At 34.8% G+C, this 21467-nt stretch overlaps 1 non-coding gene across 1 annotated transcript; it reads right to left on the reverse strand.

Annotated features, from left to right (window-relative positions):
- Positions 1-21395: 21395 nt before the first annotated feature.
- On the reverse strand, positions 21396-21467 carry TRNAP-AGG. Its single transcript has one exon. It is a non-coding gene; the product is annotated as a tRNA-Pro (tRNA).

The raw sequence follows: 21467 nt of genomic DNA on the forward strand, positions 1-21467 counted from the left end.
GATCCAGTAGATACAAATGAAAACTCTTATTCTTCTTCATCGTCGCAAACTTCAGATTTGTGCATATGGTAATACATATTAGAGATCTATATACAAATTATAAAAGAAATACACTGCATTGTGATCTATTTTTAAAAAAACATTTTTTTATGGACTAGTTTGAAAATTTTGGGACGCTCTTTAAAAATTTTATTTTGAAAACTTGAAGGGAATTAATTTTAATGTTTGAAAATTTTAAATTTTAAAAATGAGGATTTGTAGACAACTCCATATCTTACATTCCTGTCGAATTTGAGAGAGATTGAAAGTTTTTTAATGGGAAGTATGTCATAGGCCTAATTTTTTCAATTTTAATTAATCCTCACGACTAGAGAGTCGCCACATAATTTTAAAAATTAGGAAATTAAGAGATATGAGTTCGGAGTTTGGTTATGTGTTGGAAAGAGTTTTTTAGACGCTAAGTTCCACAACGTCCCTAAGGTCTCTACTAATTAATTTTGGCTTTCTTTAAAAAAAATTACGCTTTACATTTTAAAAATTTCCATTTTAAACAATTTAAAGGGTTTGCATGAGATAAAAAAGGAATAAACAAAGACGAAAGAAAGCTGAAGCAAATAATCCACACATAAAATTATCCTAAAAATCAAAACTAGGCAAGTTATTAATCATAAATTAATTGGCCTAAGTCTAGATTTATTTTCAAGAACTTTAGTGAATTATTTAAAGGGTCTAAAATTTTATTATTTTTAGGGTTTTTATTTTAAAAGAATTAAAAAAAAAAGTCATAAGTTTAAGGAAAATCTTAAATCTAAGCTTGGGCTAAATTCAATTTTAGTTAGGGTTTAATTTTTAATTTTTTTTATTTTCTAACCTAGGATCAAACAAGCCACAAACCACAAATTAAAAATTCAAAAAAAAAGCAAAAGAAAAAAAATAAACCTCAAGTTATACATAAATATAAAATAAAAACCAAAAAGCTGAAGGAAGGCAGCAAGCGTCGGATGGAAAGCGTCATTATCCTCGTTCAGCAGCTGCAGCAGAGCAAGCGTCGCCTGCAAAGCGTCAGTAGGTTGGTTCAGCAGCAGTTGCAGCAGAGGGAGCGTCGTCTGGAAAGCGTCGGTATCCTGGTTCAGCAGCAATTGCAACAGGGCAAGCGTCGTCTTGAAAACGCCGGGTTTTCACCTAATCCTAGCTAACAAACTATTTGGTGATCCAAATAGATCCCAAATTGCATAAAAAATTTCCAAAAAGTCTTACATCCTAATTATAATATCATGCAAATGATGAATTAAACCAAATCAATTTTTTTTTATATCTTCTCTTTTCCTTTCTTTTAAACCTAATTAGATTATTAATCATATACACAAGTAAATCCTAGATCTAATTTTATACAAAAAAAAAAAAAAATCAAAACAATTTAAATGGCAAATTCAAGGGTCGATTTTGTTTTTTTTTTAAAGGGTAAAAAAAACAAAAGTTTCTGTTTTTTACTTACTGTTTTTTCTTATTTTATTTATTTTTTGTTTTGCTTAAAAAAAGATTAATATATACACTATGTACAAGTAGGAATAAAAAATAGACTAAACCAAAACAGAATTTATTGTAAACTTATGCAAATATTTGATTTATACTACATACGAAATAAACAATAAAAAAAATAAATAAAAGTTGTGTAAAGAAGCTTACAATGGGACTGCTTTCTTTGCAAAGAGGAATGAAAATTCTAAACAAGAGGCTTATGACCCAACAAGAGCTCTTTCTTAGATTCTTGAAAGAAAGAGGGCAGATATTTTTAGAGAAAGAAAATAAAATGTGCAGCCTAAGAGAGAAGGTAGAAGGGTCGAGTTTGCTAGGGTGTTAAGAAGCCTATTTATAGGCAAAGCTATGAAACCCTAGGGCCCAAAGGCACATTTAACACAAATATTTAAAATAATGGAGCAATCTCCATTTTGACATGTCACTAAATGTCAAGTTTTCATCCAATGGGATTTAAGTTTTATTTAATAATGATGTAATACTTGGTCATTTTAATTTTTAATTAAAATAATGACCAAGCCTTCACGCTTCTCTTCATTACACGCGGCTGAATTTTTCTTCCTTTGCAACTTCTTCCTTTATTTTAACAACCTCTTTTTTCTTTCTTTGACTTAGAGTGCTTCTCACGATTGTGTAGACACCGTTATTTTTTTTTCCACGTTATCCCCCTTACACACTCCTTCATCCTACAAAAAAAGATTTTGTTAAAAACACAAATAAATAATTTTATTTTTAATTATTCTTATTTCTAAGGAACAATTCTAATTAAATAAATAAAATTCTAACTTATTCAAGAAATAAATCGCAAAATCTAATCTAACTAATTTAACAAACCACTCTAACAAACTAATCTAACAACTAATCTAATTAAAAGAAAATAAAATATACCTAATGAAATTTTATAAAAACGTTAATTAATTAAATAAAACCTTGAATATTCTAAGTATAATAACTTCTCTAAGTGTTGTAACATAGACAAATTACTACCTTAACTTTATTAAAATCCAAAATCAACTATTTTAAAAAACTCAATTGTTCTAAAAAATAATTAGTTCTTTTTTTTATAAATAAATCGTGCAAAGAGCCCGTGAATGAACTCGAGAAATCTATATAGGCTCGGATTTATTAAAAACATAAACTATAAAATTGGGGGATGAAAAATGAGTGTCTACAGAACGCCCCTCTTGGACAAAATTTGTAGAAAACACTCGGTTTTAGGAAAATGCGTGTCCAATCTTGAAAATAGGCACTGCGTTTTGAAAACACCCAACTTATAGTTTATTTTGGATTCTTTAAATGAAAGGAGAACAAACCTGACGAGTCTCTCGGGAGACCCGTGTAATTTACTCTTCATTCTTCAAAAGTCGGTTTACCATCCACTCGCTAATGATTCACCTTTGTTTAGAATATGCATCGCTCCTAGTTTATCGATCGTGTAGATTGAACCTGGTGGTTTCAACCATATTTCTACACACCTCGCCTAGCCTTTTAATTGTACATGAGTACACATCTTGACTTAGTTTGCTGATTGTGTTTTTATTACTCTTCTCATTGAGCAATTTAATAATCATTTTAATCACAATTCTGTTTAGTGATTATTATATATTTGAGTATTGTTTGTTAGTTTAGAGAAATACCATATAATCACAACTCTACTTAGTGATTATTATAGATTTAAGTATCGTTGATCAGTTTAGCGAAATACTATTTAATCACAACTCTGCTTAGCGATTATTATAGATTTAAGTATCGTTGGTCAGTTTAGCGAAATACTATTTAATCATAATTCTGATTAGTGATTATATAGATTTAAGTGTCGCTGGTCAGTTTAGCGAAATACTATTTAATCACAATTCTGCTTAATGATTATATAAATCTAAGTATCGTTGATCAGTTTAGCGAAATATTATTTAATCACAATTCTGCTTAGTGATTATATAAATCTAAGTATCGATAGTCAGTTTAGCGAAATACTATTTAATCACAATTCTGCTTAGTAATTATATAAATCTAAGTATAGCTGGTCAGTTTAGCAAAATACTATTTAATCTCAATTCTGCTTAGTGATTATATAGATTTAAGTATCGTTGGTCAGTTTAGCGAAATACTATTTAATCACAATTCCGCTTAGTGATTATATATATTTAAGTGTCGCTGGTCAGTTTAGCAAAATACTATTTAATCACAATTCTGCTTAGTGATTATATAGATTTAAGTGTCACTGGTCAGTTTAGCGAAATACTATTTAATCAAAATTCTGCTTAGTGATTATATAGATTTGAGTGTCACTGGTCAGTTTAGCGAATACTATTTAATCACAATTCTTCTTAGTGATTATATAGATTTGAGTATCGCTGGTCAGTTTAGCGAAATACTATCTAATCACCATTCTACTTAGTGATTATATAGATTTGAGTATCATTAGTTAGTTTAGAGAAATACTATTTAATCACCATTCTGCTTAGTAATTATATAGATTTAAGTATCGCTGGTCAGTTTAGCGAATACTATTTAATCACAATTCTGCTTAGTGATTATATAGATTTGAGTATCGTTGGTCAGTTTAGCGAAATACTATTTAATCACCATTCTTCTTAGTGATTATTATAGATTTAAGTATCGCTGGTCAGTTTAGCGAAATACTTTTTAACCACAATTCTGCTTAGTGATTATATAGATTTGAGTATCGCTGGTCAGTTTAGCGAATACCATTTAATCACAATTATGCTTAGTGATTTAAGTTTGAAGTTAGACTTCCTTAATTTTCAAGGCATTAACGTCTTTTTCGGCGATCTTTGAAATACTTTCAAGAATCGGTTCTGTATTTTCTTCCTTAGAGTGTGTCGAGAGGAAACCACAAGTAACTAATATTCTTCGAGGTTCATGCTGTCACTTTTAGGGACTTGTCTTTCTCCAAGACGTTTTGCCCTGAGTTATTCGAGGGATTTGTTTGCTCGAATGCTTAATCTTTCAATCATGCATCATGAGGTTGAATCTCGCTTCTCAAATTCGGAGGTCAGTGTGCTTAAGATTCTAAGGCCTTAGGCTCTTTCTATACTCAGAGTATATTTAATAAAATCGGTACATTCTTGTTCTTGCATTCACAATTTAGACAAGAGTCTAGATGAACAATAAATGGTGATTTCAATATCTCAACCTCTATGAGTATTGTTCTATTTTCTTCGGCCTCTTTTCTTTGTGACCGGGGTGTATCTGATAGATTCAAACACTTTGTTCTTTCTTGGAAATTAGATAGAATCTAAATGAACAACAGTATTGTATTTCATATCTCAACCAACACAGTCTTTGTTTAATTAATTTTACTTTACTTGAGGTCTTAGATCTTTTGCACTTGACCTCCAATTGAAACGAGATATCACCCTTATTGATGACATGGTTTCGAGTTTGGGCATTCATCTTTTTATGAGCTCCCTCTTAAACATCATTAGTTTAAGCTTTCGTCTAGGCTCGAGGTAGATCCGTTTGCGAAGCGCTTTACTCGTATCCCACCAGTTACATTAGTTCTTTAAGAGATATCCATTGGGGAGAAACGTATTTTCTTGCATCCCTACTTATTTCTTGCACTTGCTCATCAGTTCGCTTGGCACTAGAAAAATTCAGGGATCTATCTTGTTTTTATCTTCCATAAATGCCCCTAGTTTCGACACAAGGGGTTTGATTGTTTTGGATAAAATTATAATCCCAATTTCTCGTTAGCTTGAACTATGTGGGGATGTATTTTGTCCTAGCTCAAGATTTGGCTTGCTGGGGATTTGGGACTGTACTTGTGAAAAGTTGCCTACGTATCTCATAAAAGGAGAAATCAGGTCCGAACGTAGTTCTGAAATTGTATCACGGATAGATTGTGATTCTGCATTTCGTTGAGGTTGATTTCTTAGGTTTTTGTTGGAGTTGCAATTGACTTGAACTGTGGAAATTTCTTAAGTGTTTGTTGGAGTGGTAATTGGCTTAAGCTGGGGAGGTTGTTTAAGTATCTACTAGAGTTGCAATTGATTTAAGATGAAAATCTTTTAAGATCCTAAGCTGCTAGAGAATAAAGTGCTTTAGCCATGTGTTAGGCGTTATGTTTACTCATTTAAGCCAACTCTATGAGGATCTTTCAATCATTTCATTTTCATAAAATGCCCCTAGTGTCGATACAGGGTTTGATTTTTTAAAATGTTTAGGAAAAATGTTTAATTTTTCATGCACGTTGTTTGTGAAAAATGTTTGTTTTAATTTTTGTGAAAACGTTGAGATCCTAAGTCGAAGAGAAAAATACTTTAGCTTTGGGCATTGTATTTTCTCAAGTGGGACTTTGTGACGATCTTGTGCTCATTTTTATTTTAATAAAAATGCACCTAGTGTTGACTAGGAGTTTTTGGTTTAAGAGTCAACTCAGAGTGTGATTAACTCCCTTTTTGATGTATATATGCAATGGATGTATGCAATGTGATGTGAAATGAAATGTCTATCAACTTCTTTCGATAATTGATAGTGGTGACCACACCCTAGATGGGCTTCCTACGTACTCTTGAGAGAGATCATGTCTGACGTAGTTCACAACTTGTGAAGTTATGAACTTTGATTGTATGGGATTCAACACGCATGCTTTAGACGAAGTATCTTTTGAGCATGTCGACATTGAAGGGTGCTGAGAGTTCTTCTCCGTCCAAGGTGGTCAATCTCATGGTGCCGCCTGAAAAGACCTTCTTGACGAGGTAGGGTCGTTCCCATGTTGTTTGGAATTTCCCTTTAGGGTCTAGTATCCATAAGTTCTTCTTTAGGACTAAATCACCTTTTTGAATGTTCCTAGGTTTCACTTTCTTGTTGAAAGCTCTAGTCATTCTTCTCTTGTATGCTTGCGTGTGACATAACGCGCCAAACCTCTTGTCTTCCATAAGAGCTAGTTGGTTGTACCGTGACTTACACCAATCTTCTTCCACTACTTGCGTCTCGAGTAAAAATCTTAGAGTGGGGATGTTAGATAAAATTAGATCGGTTAAATAAAACTTAACAAAAACAAATCCCTTGTGCAGGAACAGGTAAAGAATTCAACCGGTCAAAGAACTCAACCGATTAAGAAACTCAACCGGTCAAGCAATCAAACCGACCAAAAACCTGAACGAACAAGAAAGACAAGATTGGTCAAATCAGAAGGCCAAAATCATTGAACAGTCGGTCAATCAGAAGCTATGGAAAAACCGGAAGTCATCTGGTTAACATAAACAACCGACCAGTACAAATAGATACTTCGAGTATCTATTGAGAATGATATCGAAGGAACAGACTTAGTATTGCCATATTCATACAAGTCTTAGGACAGTCTGCAGGCTGCAGAAGATCGTCCTACAAGATCTTTCCACTCCAGGATAAATCAAAATGCAATCTTCCAGGTACAGGCAACTGTTCAACCGACAATTGCCATATTAAGTAAAAGACAAACCTAGCCGGTTTGACCTACACACTGGAAGACTAGACCGCCAGGTCTGAAGACTAGACCGCCAGGTCTGAAAAGTTGACTGCCAGGTCTGAATCACTGAACATCTGCTCAACCAATCAGATTCAAGGAAATGAAATGTGACCGTTGACACATTTCACCTATAAAAGAAGGAGCTGAAGAGGAATAAATGCGGTTACAAGTTCTAAGAGTTTTCTACAGCCTAAGTCAAAAATCGTGTTCTATCTCTCTAAAGAGCTTAAGCGTTTATTTGAAGAGTAATTACAATTTCAGTTAAAATTGTACGGGTGTTATCGAACAGAAAATAAGTCTCGATCGGATTGTGTTTGTGTATTCCTTAGTGAATATCCTTCTCGCGGTTTCGAGAGGAAGGGGTGACGTAGGAGTTTCATCTCTGAACATCCATAAAAACCTGTATTGTTATTTATTTTCCGCCTGCTTTACATTCTAACCGATCTGCATTAACCTACTAATACCACTCCAACTGATTCAACATCACCTAAACCGAATTACTAAGCTGCAAAACCGACCCAGCAATCTCCAAACCTGTCTTATTCAAATTCGGTTCTTCCTATCTCATATGTGTGCTGCTTCAACCTGAAATAAACCACTTCTGCACTTGAACTCGGTTCAAGGGTTTGTAACAATTTGTGTAGTATTGAAACCCCGATATTAATCTCTAACCGGATTAATCACCATCTTTGAGTGAGACGCGATGATCGGTCAGACCCCGGTCCGCCAGCCGCGACCTAGATCCTAACAATTGGTATCAGAGCAGTTAGTTTCAATACTCAAGCAAGTATGTCGTTCGATAGGCCCCCAATGCTAGAAGGTGACGACTTTGCCAACTGGAAGGCACACATGCACCTGCATTTAATCACCATGGATGACGAGATGCAGTTCATTCTAGCTGAAGGACCGATAATAATTAATAAAGACAGAAAGGATTGGACAGCTGAAGATAGGAGAATAAATAATCTGGATAATCATGCCAGAAACCGCATCTCCAACGGTTTGGACAGAAATACGTTTTGTAAGGTCAGAGATTACAAAACCGCAAAGGAAATATGGGAAGCAGTGATTCAGATTCATGAGGGAAATGAAAGAACCAAGGAAAACAAGATAATGGTGGCTACTCAGAAGTTTGAAAACATCAAGATGAGACCGGGAGAAACAATGAGAGAATACAGTGACCGGTTCACAGGTGTGATAGACGAGCTAGCAACTCTTGGCAAGAGGTATGACAACAAGGAAGTCATCATGAAAGCGTTAAGATCTCTTCCAAGTGCATGGGACATAAAGACAATGGTGATGAGGGAATCAAACTGCCTAAGCAAGATGAAGCTACACAATGTATTCGAAGATCTTAAGGCATATGAGTTTGAAATGAGATCTAGGACTGAAGAAGAAGTCTCAGCCTCAACCTCAACCAGAGCATTGGTCACATCCACAGAATCGGTTGCTCCCGCACCGATCAGAACCGCTGAACAGTTCACCGAGGATGCCATGGCAATGCTTGCACAGAAATTCGGTAAATTCATGAAGAGAAGCCAACCAACAAACAACAACTATAACTACGGTGATAAATCTAACGTTAGATGTTATAACTGCAATTGTTTGGGACACTTCAAGTGGGAATGCAGAAAATCGAGGAGAGATGACCGGAAACCGGACAATCAGAATCACCGAAATAACTATCAACAAACCGGTGAAGGAAGTGAAGTTCAGAAAGCACTGATAGCCGATGATGAATGAAACTTATGGGCTCATAGTGACAGTGATGATGAACTCACCTTCCTTATGGCAAACGAGGAACACGTATTTGACTCTCCCCGTGATAAATTTACTAAAGATGAGTTATTTAATGCACTAAATGATATGGTAGCAGAGTATAAGAACCTATTAACATTAATACCTAACCAACTCAACTTTAGAGCCGACCCCATAGTACCTACCTTGACCGAACCAAAGACCATACAACCTGATGAAACCCTGGAAACCGAGGCAACAATTGGCCTATCCTCTAAGACCGAACATCTCAAGGAGTCAGTTCAAGAGTTGACCGAAGAGGAAAATGTCCGAATCCAGTATCGAATGGCCGCATGGAAAAGATCCAGTGAAATGGTAAACAGAATGTGTAGTTATAAAAGACACCCTAAATGCATGTTTGGTCTAGGATACAAAAACAATAAATCCAACAACCGGAAACACTTCGACAAAATGAGGCTCACAAAGGATAATCTCCCCTTTGTAAGCTTTGTTAGAAGTTCCTTAACCGTTGAAGAAGAATTAAGTGCCTCATATCCGAAAGACAAACTAATCTATATAGGTCCAACTGATTTTGAAAAATAGCTTCACCCTGAGAAAAGAAAAGTCAACCGACCCAAAAATAAGAAAGCCGAACCACATAGGTTAAACCCAAGACCATCTCCGAATAAGGCACTCTTAGGAAAGCAAAAAGACTCCAAACCAAGTGCAATAAAATTAGTTAAAACATTAACCGGGAAAGTCGTCCGACTTGTCAAAGTCTGGATACCCAAGGGACTAATCTCCTGTGGACCCAAGTAAATGTGGGTACCAAATAGTTGTAAATATGTACATTTTACAGGATATGAAGAAACGGCTAGGAAACTCTGAATGGTACCTGGATAGCGGTTGCTCCAGACACATGACCAGGAACAACAATCTTCTAACCGACATCAGAATAGAAACCGGTGCATTGATCACTTTCGGTGACAACTCAAAATGTAGAACTGTGGGCAAGGGTAAGATTGTCCATGGTAACTTAACAATTGATAATGTACTTCTAGTTGAAAACTTGCACTTTAACCTGCTAAGCATTAGTCAAATGTGTGATGCTGAATACACTGTAGAATTTTTTAAACATGCATGCTTAGTTAAAAACTCTCAAGGTATCATACTACTAACCGGAAATAGATTAGGGAATATTTACAAGGTAGATTGGAAAAATAAAGTAGAATATCTTGTTTGCATGGTGGCTAAAACCGATCAAACCTGGTTGTGGCATACAAGGTTAAACCCCTTAAACCTGAAAACCTTGAATTACATCCGCGGTAAAAAGTTAGTTGAAGGAATTCCTGATATAGTATTTAATAAGGATAAGGTCTGTTCAGCATGTTCTCTCTCTCTTGCAATCAATCTCAAAAATCCAAGCTTTCGTTCAAACTCCTAACACTAAAATGGGTCGGGATTCTGCTCTCTTTGTCTACATCGTGCAAGTCGACTTCGAAGATATTCAAAGCAATGGTTCGGAAGAAGCTCGACATGTCATAGGGTTAATCACAGCCTTGGGTCTGGAGAACTTTCTGAACGGTCCGTTCGTCATCTATCAGGATGCGATGACGGAGTTCTTCGCAAACGCTAAATTAAATGACGAAACCATCTCAACAACGGTCGGTGGACAATCCTTTGAGGTCACAAAGGATCTACTTGCTGAAGTCTTTCAATTACCAACAGAGGGTCGTGTTTCACCGAGGATGGGAATGAGGATGAAACCCTAGCGGTTTGCTGTGACATATCCTGCACCAACGAACCGGTGGTAGTATCCGATAAGAAAGGCGACCTGAAACCTGAATACAGGCCGCTCTACGACATCATATCTAAATCAATTCAGGCAAGGGGAGGAAACTTCGATAGCTTCACCAACCTAAAGATTGAGATAATGGCCGGCATAGTCAAAAGAGAAAAGATTAACTGGGCCGAGGTCATCTTTTCCAACCTATGTGAGATGGTGGATCCTAATTCAAACCGATCTCAGGGATACGCCATACCCCTAGGCAAACTTCTACTTCACATTAACGTCAAGACCGGTCCAGGGATTTTCTTCCCAAGCAGTAAGATAGTGAAATCCGTGCATTTTACGAGAACCGTCAAGACGAAAGTCTCGGCAGTTAAACAGCTGAGGACTCAAGTCAAGAAAACCCAACCTAAGAAGAAGAAAGCTCTGGTGACAGAAGAAACCGGAAGCGAAAGGACGAAATCCGCTCCTCGTGCATCCGGCTCGGTGGATGTTCAGGCCAATGTTCCAAACTCTGTTGTCTCCATGGTCAGCATTTCTAGTTGCTCCAAGGACGGCTCAACACATCAAGTAAATACTTCTTCTAAGTCCCCTCACAACGAAACCGAGAAAGATCGGTCAGACAACGCAAATAAGGCGAGCAGCAAAGGGAAAGAGAAGGTAGTCGATCAAGCGGATGACGATGAAGGACATACAGCGGCCAATGTTGAAAACGAAACCGGTCCATTCAATCCACCAGACACCACTGAAGGACCCGAATCTGCAGAGGATCTCATCAAGGAGATGGGAAATACAGTCATAACCCAAGTCATAAAACATCTTGATGAGAAGGCACACGAACGAAGTAACGTCATCTATGAATGGACTTCTATAAGAGCGGAAATCGGATTCGCCGATATGATTCCAGAATGTCCTGCCCATCTGAAATGGGAAAAGCTGATGGAACTTGAGAAGTCAGTTTTTGATCTGGCGAAAACAAGGAGAGTTGCGGTTGCTCTTAAGAGAGGAGCGCTCGTGGAGACACACGCCAGGTTAATAGAGGTCACCGAGTCTATCCTCGGCATACAACAACAATGCCCTGATATGACTATAATTGATCAGATGGTGCTGGAGGCACTAAAGAAATCGGCTTAAGAATTGAACAACACAATGACGCGGCTGGAATTAGAGGTCGGTCAAGAGTATGAAGCTCCCCACTTCTCTCGGTCAGAATTTAACGATGAAGAAAGAGTGCAAAGATTAGAGTCTGACGCCGGACAACCCTCAAGGAAGGCTGTCAGCACCTTTCCTCCACCGCAGTCCCCAGCCAAAACCTCTTCAAGTAAGTCTTCTGAACAACAACATATTAACATCGAAACGGATGATCTGGTATCCGGTCAGAATGAACCTCCACGCAACGATCCACCGATGGAGTCTGCCATATCTAAAGAAATGACCAAGGAATGTCTTGAAGAACTCTTCCGAGACACTATTGCACCGTGGCAGGCGAAGATGGAAGAACAAACAGAATCATCTCACCGGTTGATTGAGTCTACGACATAGCGGCTTGCCTCAACGGATCAATGGATTGTGACCCTTGAAGAGGGACATGCTCAAACCGACTCCTCATTGAAAGAGGTTTCTACACAACTTGAAGAATTAATCGCGGTTAAGATAGCAGCCGACGAAGCACGAAATAAAGATAATGAAATGACAGCTCTAAGGATCCAAGAAGAAGAAAATGAAAGATTGCGGGTTTTGAAGGAAAGAGAACAAGCGGATGCGGAAATGGCCCGACAGGTTAATGAAGAAGGAAATGCCAATCCGGACTTGACGGAACAGAATACATCCTCTACTCCGGCTATCCATACAACACGAGCCGAGACGAAAAAGAGAAAGGCAGCAACGAAAAAGGCTCAAAAGTTGATTGACAAATCTGCGGATCCAACCGGTGTATCACTAGTCAACTTGGAACAATCGGATTCCGATGAAAATGAGGAAAATGTTCTACCACTGCAGAAAAGACCGAGGGTTGCTCCAATCAATATAATGCCGCTACAATCAATTCCTCCAAGTCCCTTCCCTCACCGAACTCCGATTTATCAAACACATCATGCTCCACCAACACGACCTTCACTAGTAACCGGCTACTCGGGCACACGAGCATCCTCCTCCAAACCGGGCTACGATACGTGCAATCCAGGAAAAGGATTGATGTCTAAGTATCTCCGGGAAATCATACACAGGGACAACAAGAAGAATGATAAGAAGAGGGAATAACTTTCCACTAATTTTTTTATGTCTATTTTAGTTTATCCTATGTTTACCTTACAATATTTTATATATATAAAGTATTTTTGGAAAACCGGCCTACTTCTCACTTCTTGCATGGTTTTTAATATTTTAAATAAAATAATCAAAAAGAGAGAAATTGATAAGATAAAATTTTTTATAAAATTTTTGATAAAATTTTCACAAATTTTTGACAAATAAAATTTTTCGCAAAATTTTTCAAAGTCTTTTCCAAAACATTTTTCAAAACAACAAACGACCACTGGACGCATGGTTTTGACTATTTTAAATAAAATAATCAAAAAGGGAGAAATTGTTAGATAAAATTGACCGGTTAATAAGAACTTAACAAAACAAACTTATTGTGCAGGAACGGTCAAGAACTTCGAACGGTAAAGAACTTCGAACGGTCAAGAAATCAAACTAGCCAGAAGAAACAATGACAAATCCAAAACCTGAAGCTATCCGATTGAACTGAACAACCTGTTAACATGATCAGTTGGAATGAAGTATTCAATCCAAATCCAAAGAACAAATCCAACAAGAAGACTATTTAAAGAAAGAAGTCAAGGATATCAAATTGAGAACAATGTACAAATTGGTACAAATAAACACTTTGGGTATATGCAGAAGATGACATTAAAGCCTCAGACTGTGATATTGCCATATTCATACAAGTCTGATGATACGCTGCAGGCTGTAGAAGATTGCCTGAAAAACAGTTACCATTCTGGTATAAGTCAAAGGAGCAACATCCCAGGTACAGGCAACTGTCCAACCGATAGTTGCTATAGTCAAGCAAAGACAAATCAAGTCGGTCTGCTCCATGCCTTGGAAGCCTAAACCGCATTTAATGTTATGCTGACCCTCTGCTCAACCAATCAGATTCAAAGATTACTCTGAAGGTATCCGTTGAAGAAATGTGATCGTTGGCACATTTCACCTATAAAAGGAGAAGTTGAAGAACAAGAAGAGTGACAGAAGTATTATGAGAGTTACAATAATTATTGAGACTGTCTAAGTGATAAAAATCATTTATCTCTCTAAAAGATTCAAAGCTTAAGTGTGTTTGTGAAGTGTATTACAATTTCTGTGAGAATTGTAAGAGTGATTATCGAGCAGTAAATAAGACTCGATCGTGTATTGTGTTTGTGTATTCCTTAGTGAATATCCTTCTCGTGGTTTAAGAAGAATGAGTGTGACGTAGGAGTTTTATCTCCGAACATCCATAAAACCTATCTCGTGCTTTATTTCCTACCGGTTCCATATTCTAACCGACTCATATTATTCTAACCGCCTTAATAATCTTCAAACCGATATTCTCCAAACTCCATCTCTATCCATCCCGTAAGTGTGTTGCTTCAATCTAAAACAAACGACTTCCGCACTTGAACTCGGTTCAAGGGTTTGTGACAACTTGTGTAGTATTGAAATCGATGTTAATTCTTAACCGGATTAGCGCCAACCGTTGAGTGTTGTTAGAGAGTATCCTTTAGCCGGACCGCGATCCACTATCGGTGATCTAGATCCTAACATAATCTTGAATTTCAATATTTGGGGGTGGCTGAGTAGAGTAAGCATTGTCGAGGATAAGGGAACGATTGTTGATAATACTTGTTGTGTTAGGTTGAGTTTTTAAACCTTCAGAAGAGATAAATTGAAGACTTGGCTGAACTGAAGTTGAAGGCTGTTTAGATGGACCAGGCTTCTTATTTTGGTTGGATTTTTATATTTGTGTTTGTGGGTTTAGGAGAATAAGTAGTTTATGATAGTTGTTTGCGGGGCACTTTTCTTTTAGGAGATTATTTATTTGGAGTTGTTGAGGGTGGTTGTTTTGAGCCTGTTCGTTTAGAAGAGTTGTTTTTTCTTTAGGGGATATTACTATTTTGGGACGTTTAGAAGATGAGGCTTTCTTATTTGGAACCTCTTTGGGCTTTATGGTTCATCTATCGACAATTTCATACTTACCCACATCCTAAAACCAGTAACAAACTTTCTAAAGACATAAATAACTCTATTAACCAAATTATAACATATCAACCAAATCATACCTAATCTGATTCAATATATTCAGATTCACTTAGATTTCGCTTTCTTTGAGATTGTCTAGTCATATTGTTAGATAGCCGGTTCAACCAATATCAAATACAAAACCAATTAAAACTCAATGTAGATCATATAAAAATAAATCATATTATACTCCTAATTAACAATTATCACTAGTAAAAAAAGGGGTATCAGTAAGGGCGAAAATCGTTACTAAAAACCTCAAAAGTCGTTACTGATGACTGTCTGTAACGACGAATAAAACCGTTACCATTCGTTCAAAAATGAGCGTTACTAATACTCTTTTAGTATCAGTAACGGCTTTCGAAAATCGTTACAGATACTCTTCTAACAACAGTAACGGTTTTAGCCGATGTTAAACCGTTACAGATAAAATTACATTAGTAACAGTTTTATTATGTATAAAACTGTTACTGTTTTTGGGTGAGTTTCAGTAACGGTTTTCAAAAGCCGTTACTATTGTTGGGGTATTTTCAGTAACGATTTCTTATTTATTAAACCATTACTAAAAAAACTAATCGTTTTATTTTTATTGTTTTTAATATTTCATATTTGTACCTATATAAACAATAATAATAATTATCTATTTTGCAAAGCTATTAATAACCAAAAACCACAATCATCAATCCAAAACAACAATCATCCACAAACTACAATCATAAATCCACGATTCATCAATCCACAAAAACCATAACCTACTTTAAAAAACACATAACCAAAAACTAACTAGACTTCAAAAACCACATAAACCTTAAATCTGCTCATCAGCTCCCTCATCAAAGATAATATGAAGCTCATCTGCTCCCTCATCACAATCATTTCATCCCGCATTTGATCACGCTCCATTTGACGTTGCCTTTGTGCTTCTTGACGCTCCATTTCACGCTCCAATAATCCAATAATCTAACATTCAAATAATATAACTTAATCTAACATCAAATAATCTAACTTAACATTCAATAATCCAATAATTGAACCTAACATACAAATTATTCACTAATCTACTAATTTAACAATGCTATAATCCAATAATCTACTAATCAAACAATGCTATAATCTAACAATCTAACATTGATTATAAATAAGAACTAACCTGGATTTTAAAGGGCAAACTTCAATTTGTGGCAGCAAGGACAGGGGAAAATTCAAACGGCGAAAAATAAAATTTCTCACAATACAAAACCTTAATAAAATATTTATTGCTATTCAAAGGTTAAATAGTGCAAGTGTACTCGAATAATAGTAAGAACCTAATCAGAGGGATTGGGTTGGTCAACTAACGTGTAGCAAAAGAATGAGGACTTCTATTTGTGTACCCAATAAATAAATAAATGCCTAATAACATTTATTTCATGTCTTTAACGCCCAAGAAATCCACTAAGGCTTTGTTTGATAGGAATTCTATTGCTTAAGACTTCACAAAAATATATATATATAAAGTCACCTTAATTGAAAGTCAGTTTTTTATTTTCTTTAAGGCAATACATCAAACACCTTATGTGCAGAAAATGGAAGATTATCAATTCCTACAGCTCAATTCGTACATCAATCTCAAGCAGAAGGCGTAAAGAAGAGATAGGGAGAGAGAGATTACAAGTGAGGATGAACAAGGATTATATTGACTTTGTAGGAAAACTCAAGGCTCAATTCCGCTCAACTGCAATGTAACAAGATTTGTGATAGGCGAAAGACGAATATCATTTATTGACCGGCTTTAAGACCATGTCTGCTATAGATTTAGAAGTATAAAGCCGATTCTGATACTAATGATGATTAGAAGGTTGAAATGTTGTTTTTTTTGTATCTTTCGCGGACCAAAAATGAACACGACTAACATAGTCAATATCTAAAATACTAGAATGGAAGAAATCAATACCTAAAGTCTGAAGACGAAGGTAATTAATGTTCTTCTTCCGAGAATCTCTCTGTAACTCTAAAATCCGTAATTTCCGAGTGTTGGCCTGCGAAAGATGAAACTCTGACTGAAAGAGGAAGCTCTTTTTCATAATCTCTTTGAAAGACGACGAAGAAGAAATCGGAATCCCTTTCTCGGTCGGTCGAAGCTCTAACTGAAAGAAGAAAGCCCTGTGAAAGAAAGAAAGGAAAAAAAGAAAGAAGATGAGCGCGGAGAAGAGAGAAGAAAGAAGGAAGGAAAAAAGAAAGAAGACAGTGGATTTTTGGGTTTTAATATAGTATCAGTAACAGTTTTAATATAACGGTTACAAATGCATGTATCAGTAAAGGTTTTCAAAAACCGTTACTGATACCTGTTGTGAAATTTTTAAAATGAATGCATATCAGTAACGGTTTTAAGGATAACTGTTACTAATATCCCTTAGATATTAGTAACAATTTTAGTATAACCGTTATAAATGCATGTATCAGTAAGGGTTTCCGAAAACCGTTACTAATATCTGTCGTGAAATTTTTTAAATGAATTCATATCAGTAATGGTTTTAAGGATAACCGTTACAAATGCATGTATCAGTAAGGATTTTTGAAAATCGTTATTGATACTTATTGTGAAAATTTTAAAATGAATGCATATCAGTAACGGTTATCCTTAAAACCGTTACTGATATTCTAATTTCGAAAAAGAAGAATAAAAATACTAGTGTCTGTAACGGCTATTCCTTATGACCGTTACTGAAAATTGATATCAGTAACGGATATATTAAACCGTTACTAATAAAAACTTCAGTAAGGGCGTTATATCGCCGTTACTAACATTCGTTACCAAAACCTCATTTTCCACTAGAGATATAAAAGTAACTTAATGTAGATCATATTCAGAGTTTAATAATGTTAACATCCTTCTATTATATCATACACATATTATATTGTGCAATATGCAATAATAATGCTAAGTCAATTCATGAAATAATATGAGATCAAATGTTACTTGTGCAATAATAATGATAAGTCAATTCATGCAAGATTCAAGGACCGTACATTGTTAAACTTTCAATTGAACTTAATGTTCACACATAGAGTTTACATTTTAAGGTTTAAACAAATTCTAAATTAATGATTGCATAATTGAAATAATGACATAAGTCCCCATATATATAATAAATTCATCTTAATACTACTAGAATTGAAATGCTAATAAACAGATAAAACTAGAATACTAACATAACTATCCAAAACGATTAACTAAAATAAATACAATGTGTTAGTGAAAATGGAACTCAATTCACTATACCCAAGGTCAAAGATTAGAAGTATAATTTGAGATGGTGTAGAAGATTGTAGTAAAAATACAATAAAGAATACAAGAATAAAGCTGCAGCATATGAATCAAAGTTAGTGATTTTTGAAGCCATGAAACTCAAGTTATGGTTTTTGAAGTCAGTGATTTTTCTAACCATGCCTAAAAAATTGTGGAAGTATTTTATTATTATAGAAAATAATATTATTGATTATCCTGCATTTTTTGGAATTTTTCTAAATTGATTAATATGTTGTACATGATTAAAGAAGTCGTTTGGTATAAAGATGAAACCAAGCAGACTTAAGGAATTTAAAATAATTTGAAATTGGTAGTTGAATGCCAAAATCAAATGGAAAAGGACCTAGGAGTCTAAATGAACGTCACTGGAAAGTTGGGTCACACTTTCTTCAACTCCAAGGTAGTGTTAGCCTAGTGGCCAAAGTTTTGAATAGGCTGGAACAAGTACGCTATTCGAATGACTGCACTTACAAAAAAAATCTCTTTTTATTTTGTTAAATTTTGAAACTTTGAAGTTAGATTTAAAAGAATCAAAAGTCTGAGGGTCCGATTGGATAGCAACTAAGAATTAGAGAGCTGAAATACAAAAGAGGATAACCACTTTTGACATAGAGTGCGATGGCATGTTTATAAATAACCTTTGTCTGATTGTTTAACCGAAACACACTTCCCACGCCGACTTGCACTGGCCAATGGCGCCATGGCGGGCTAATGTAGAGATGAAGTTATTGTCTTCCTCTTTACCTCGGGATGCTTTTGGCCATGTTGAACTTTAATCAAGAAATCAAACTAGAATTCAAGAAAAAAAGATGAAGAACAATTGTGTATATTGATTGATGAAACTGAAGGCCTTTGTTACATTATCAATTTGAGAATTGGGGGATCGGAACATATCCGATCCTCATATGATAAAAAATCTAAATGGGTCCTTGAACTAATATTACAACTTAAAGAAAGAAAATAAACTTTATAAAGTCTTGTTTAAAACTGTAAATATTAAATATGTAATTATAAGAAAATAAAGATTATTAGTATAAACTAATAATTAAATAAATAAATATAACTTATCTCAATACTCCTCCCTCAAGATGAATATCTTGAAGAAATAAACGTGATCGAAGGTCTTGAAATTGAGCAAAATTCAATGCTTTTGTGAAAATATCTGTAACATGTTTCTTTGTTTGCACATGAAAAAGTTGAATAAAAATAGTCAAATATTGATTTCTAACTACATAACAATCTATGTCAATATGCTCTTTCGTAAAAAAACGGATTCTCAGATATGTGTATGGCAGCTTTATTATCATAATATAAAGATATTGGTAACTTTAATTTGAAATTCAGGTCATTAAGAATATAGGAAATCCAATGAAGTTCACAAACTATAATAACAAGGCTACGATATTCAGATTCTGTAGAAGATCTAGAAATAGTTGTTTGTTTCTTGGCTTTCCAATATATGATTGATTTACCAAAACATATACAATAACCTGTTATAAATTTTCTTGTTTCAACACAAGAGCCCCAATCAGAATCAGAATATACAATTATGGAAGAATCATTTTCATATGAATAAAAAAATATACAATTATACCTTTTAGGTATTTAACTAAGTACAAAGTTGCATTCCAATGACATAAGAGAGGTTTTTGCATTAATTGAGATAATTGTTGAACATCATATGCAATATTTGGTCTAGTGTAGTTTAAATATATAGAAGTCTCCCAATTATCCTTCTATACTTAAAAGGATCACATAATATATCTTGAGTTTCATCTTCAAATTTTATGCCTTTAATAATTGGCGTGTTTGTGGGTTTACAACCCATTAGACCCGTATCATTTAATAAATCTAGAATATATTTCCTTTGGTTTATATAAATACCAAGATCATTTTGTACAATTTCAAGATACACTTTGCATTTTTTTAAAGTACCGTCAGAATTAAGTTTGTTTTTGTAGACCCATTTACAACCAATAGCTTTCATGCCTTTGGGTAATTTAGTTATTTCCCATGTTTATTCAATTCAAGCACATTTAGTTCATCATTCATTGTTTTTATCCACTTTGGATCTTGAGATGCCTGTTTAAAATCAAGTGGAGTTGTGGTTAGATCAAAGTTAGATAAAGAGTTTATATACTCTTGATCTTTGTACAAAGAATGAAAATGATAAGTTTGTGGAGTGTAATCTAGATCAAAATTTTGTTTTAATTTAACATAATTTACAATAAAGTCTTGCATCCAATTTGGAGAATATTTAGTTCTTGTACTTTTCCTTTGAATTGTTTCAGATTAATCATTATTTTGATCATTTTTGTCAAGGTTAATATTTGTTCTTTTCTATAATATTATTGAGTTTTGATTGATCATTGATATCTTCTTTGAAAGGTAGAATATTCTCACAGAAAACAACATCTCTCGAAACTACAATATCATATAATTCAATCTGATAAAGAGTATACCCTTTCTAACTTGAAGGATATCCAAAAAAGATACATTTTATGTCTCTATCTTCACATTTTGATTTTTGTAGAAAAGTATTTGTCATGTAACATAAGCAACCAAAAACTTTCAAATCATCATATTTAGCTTCACACTTATTAAGCATGAAAAATGGTGACTTCCAATACAAAACTTTTGTTGGTATTCTATTTATTAGATAGGTTGCAGTAATGATAGAAAAGGGCCAAAATGGAGACAATGAACATATTGTAATTGTGAAACAATATTTTGAATTTAATCTCTACTTTGACTATTATTTATAAATAATTTAATGGATATTTACTATTTTATATTATTTTATTATTATATGAAAGTCACTAGTTGAACCAATTGACACATTGGTTGAACTAGTAACCCAATGACCTTCACCGGGTTGAAGACCGAGCCGGGTTTTAAAAATTATGTTGTAGAGATAAAGAAAAAACGTGATGGCACATTGCTATGATTAATCCAATGGATTCAAGGTGTTCAATAGGTTTATTTCAATGATATACATACAAGCAGTGTTTGTATCACACTCATAAAATGACATCTATACACAAAAGTGAAGCATCACCTTCCTCATTTATTTATTTTTTCTCTTTTTATAGGTGACGGTGCCTTTTTTTATAGGTGACGGTGCTTTATTGGATATAGGCACTATCTGTATAGATAGTTGAGACATTATTTAATTTTAGAGTTAAATAAAAGGAGGTGATACAATAATATTTTTGAAATTTCCTCTTTTATGGACACATTTAACATAAGAGTTCTAACTCAATTTTAAAGTTAAATGCAAAAGAAATAATGGGGCATTCCGAGAATTGAACTCGGGACCTCTCGCACCCTAAGCGAGAATCATACCACTAGACCAAATGCCC

The sequence above is a fragment of the Impatiens glandulifera genome, chromosome 6 (genome assembly GCF_907164915.1).
Source record: "Impatiens glandulifera chromosome 6, dImpGla2.1, whole genome shotgun sequence".
Taxonomy (NCBI): Eukaryota; Viridiplantae; Streptophyta; class Magnoliopsida; order Ericales; family Balsaminaceae; genus Impatiens; species Impatiens glandulifera.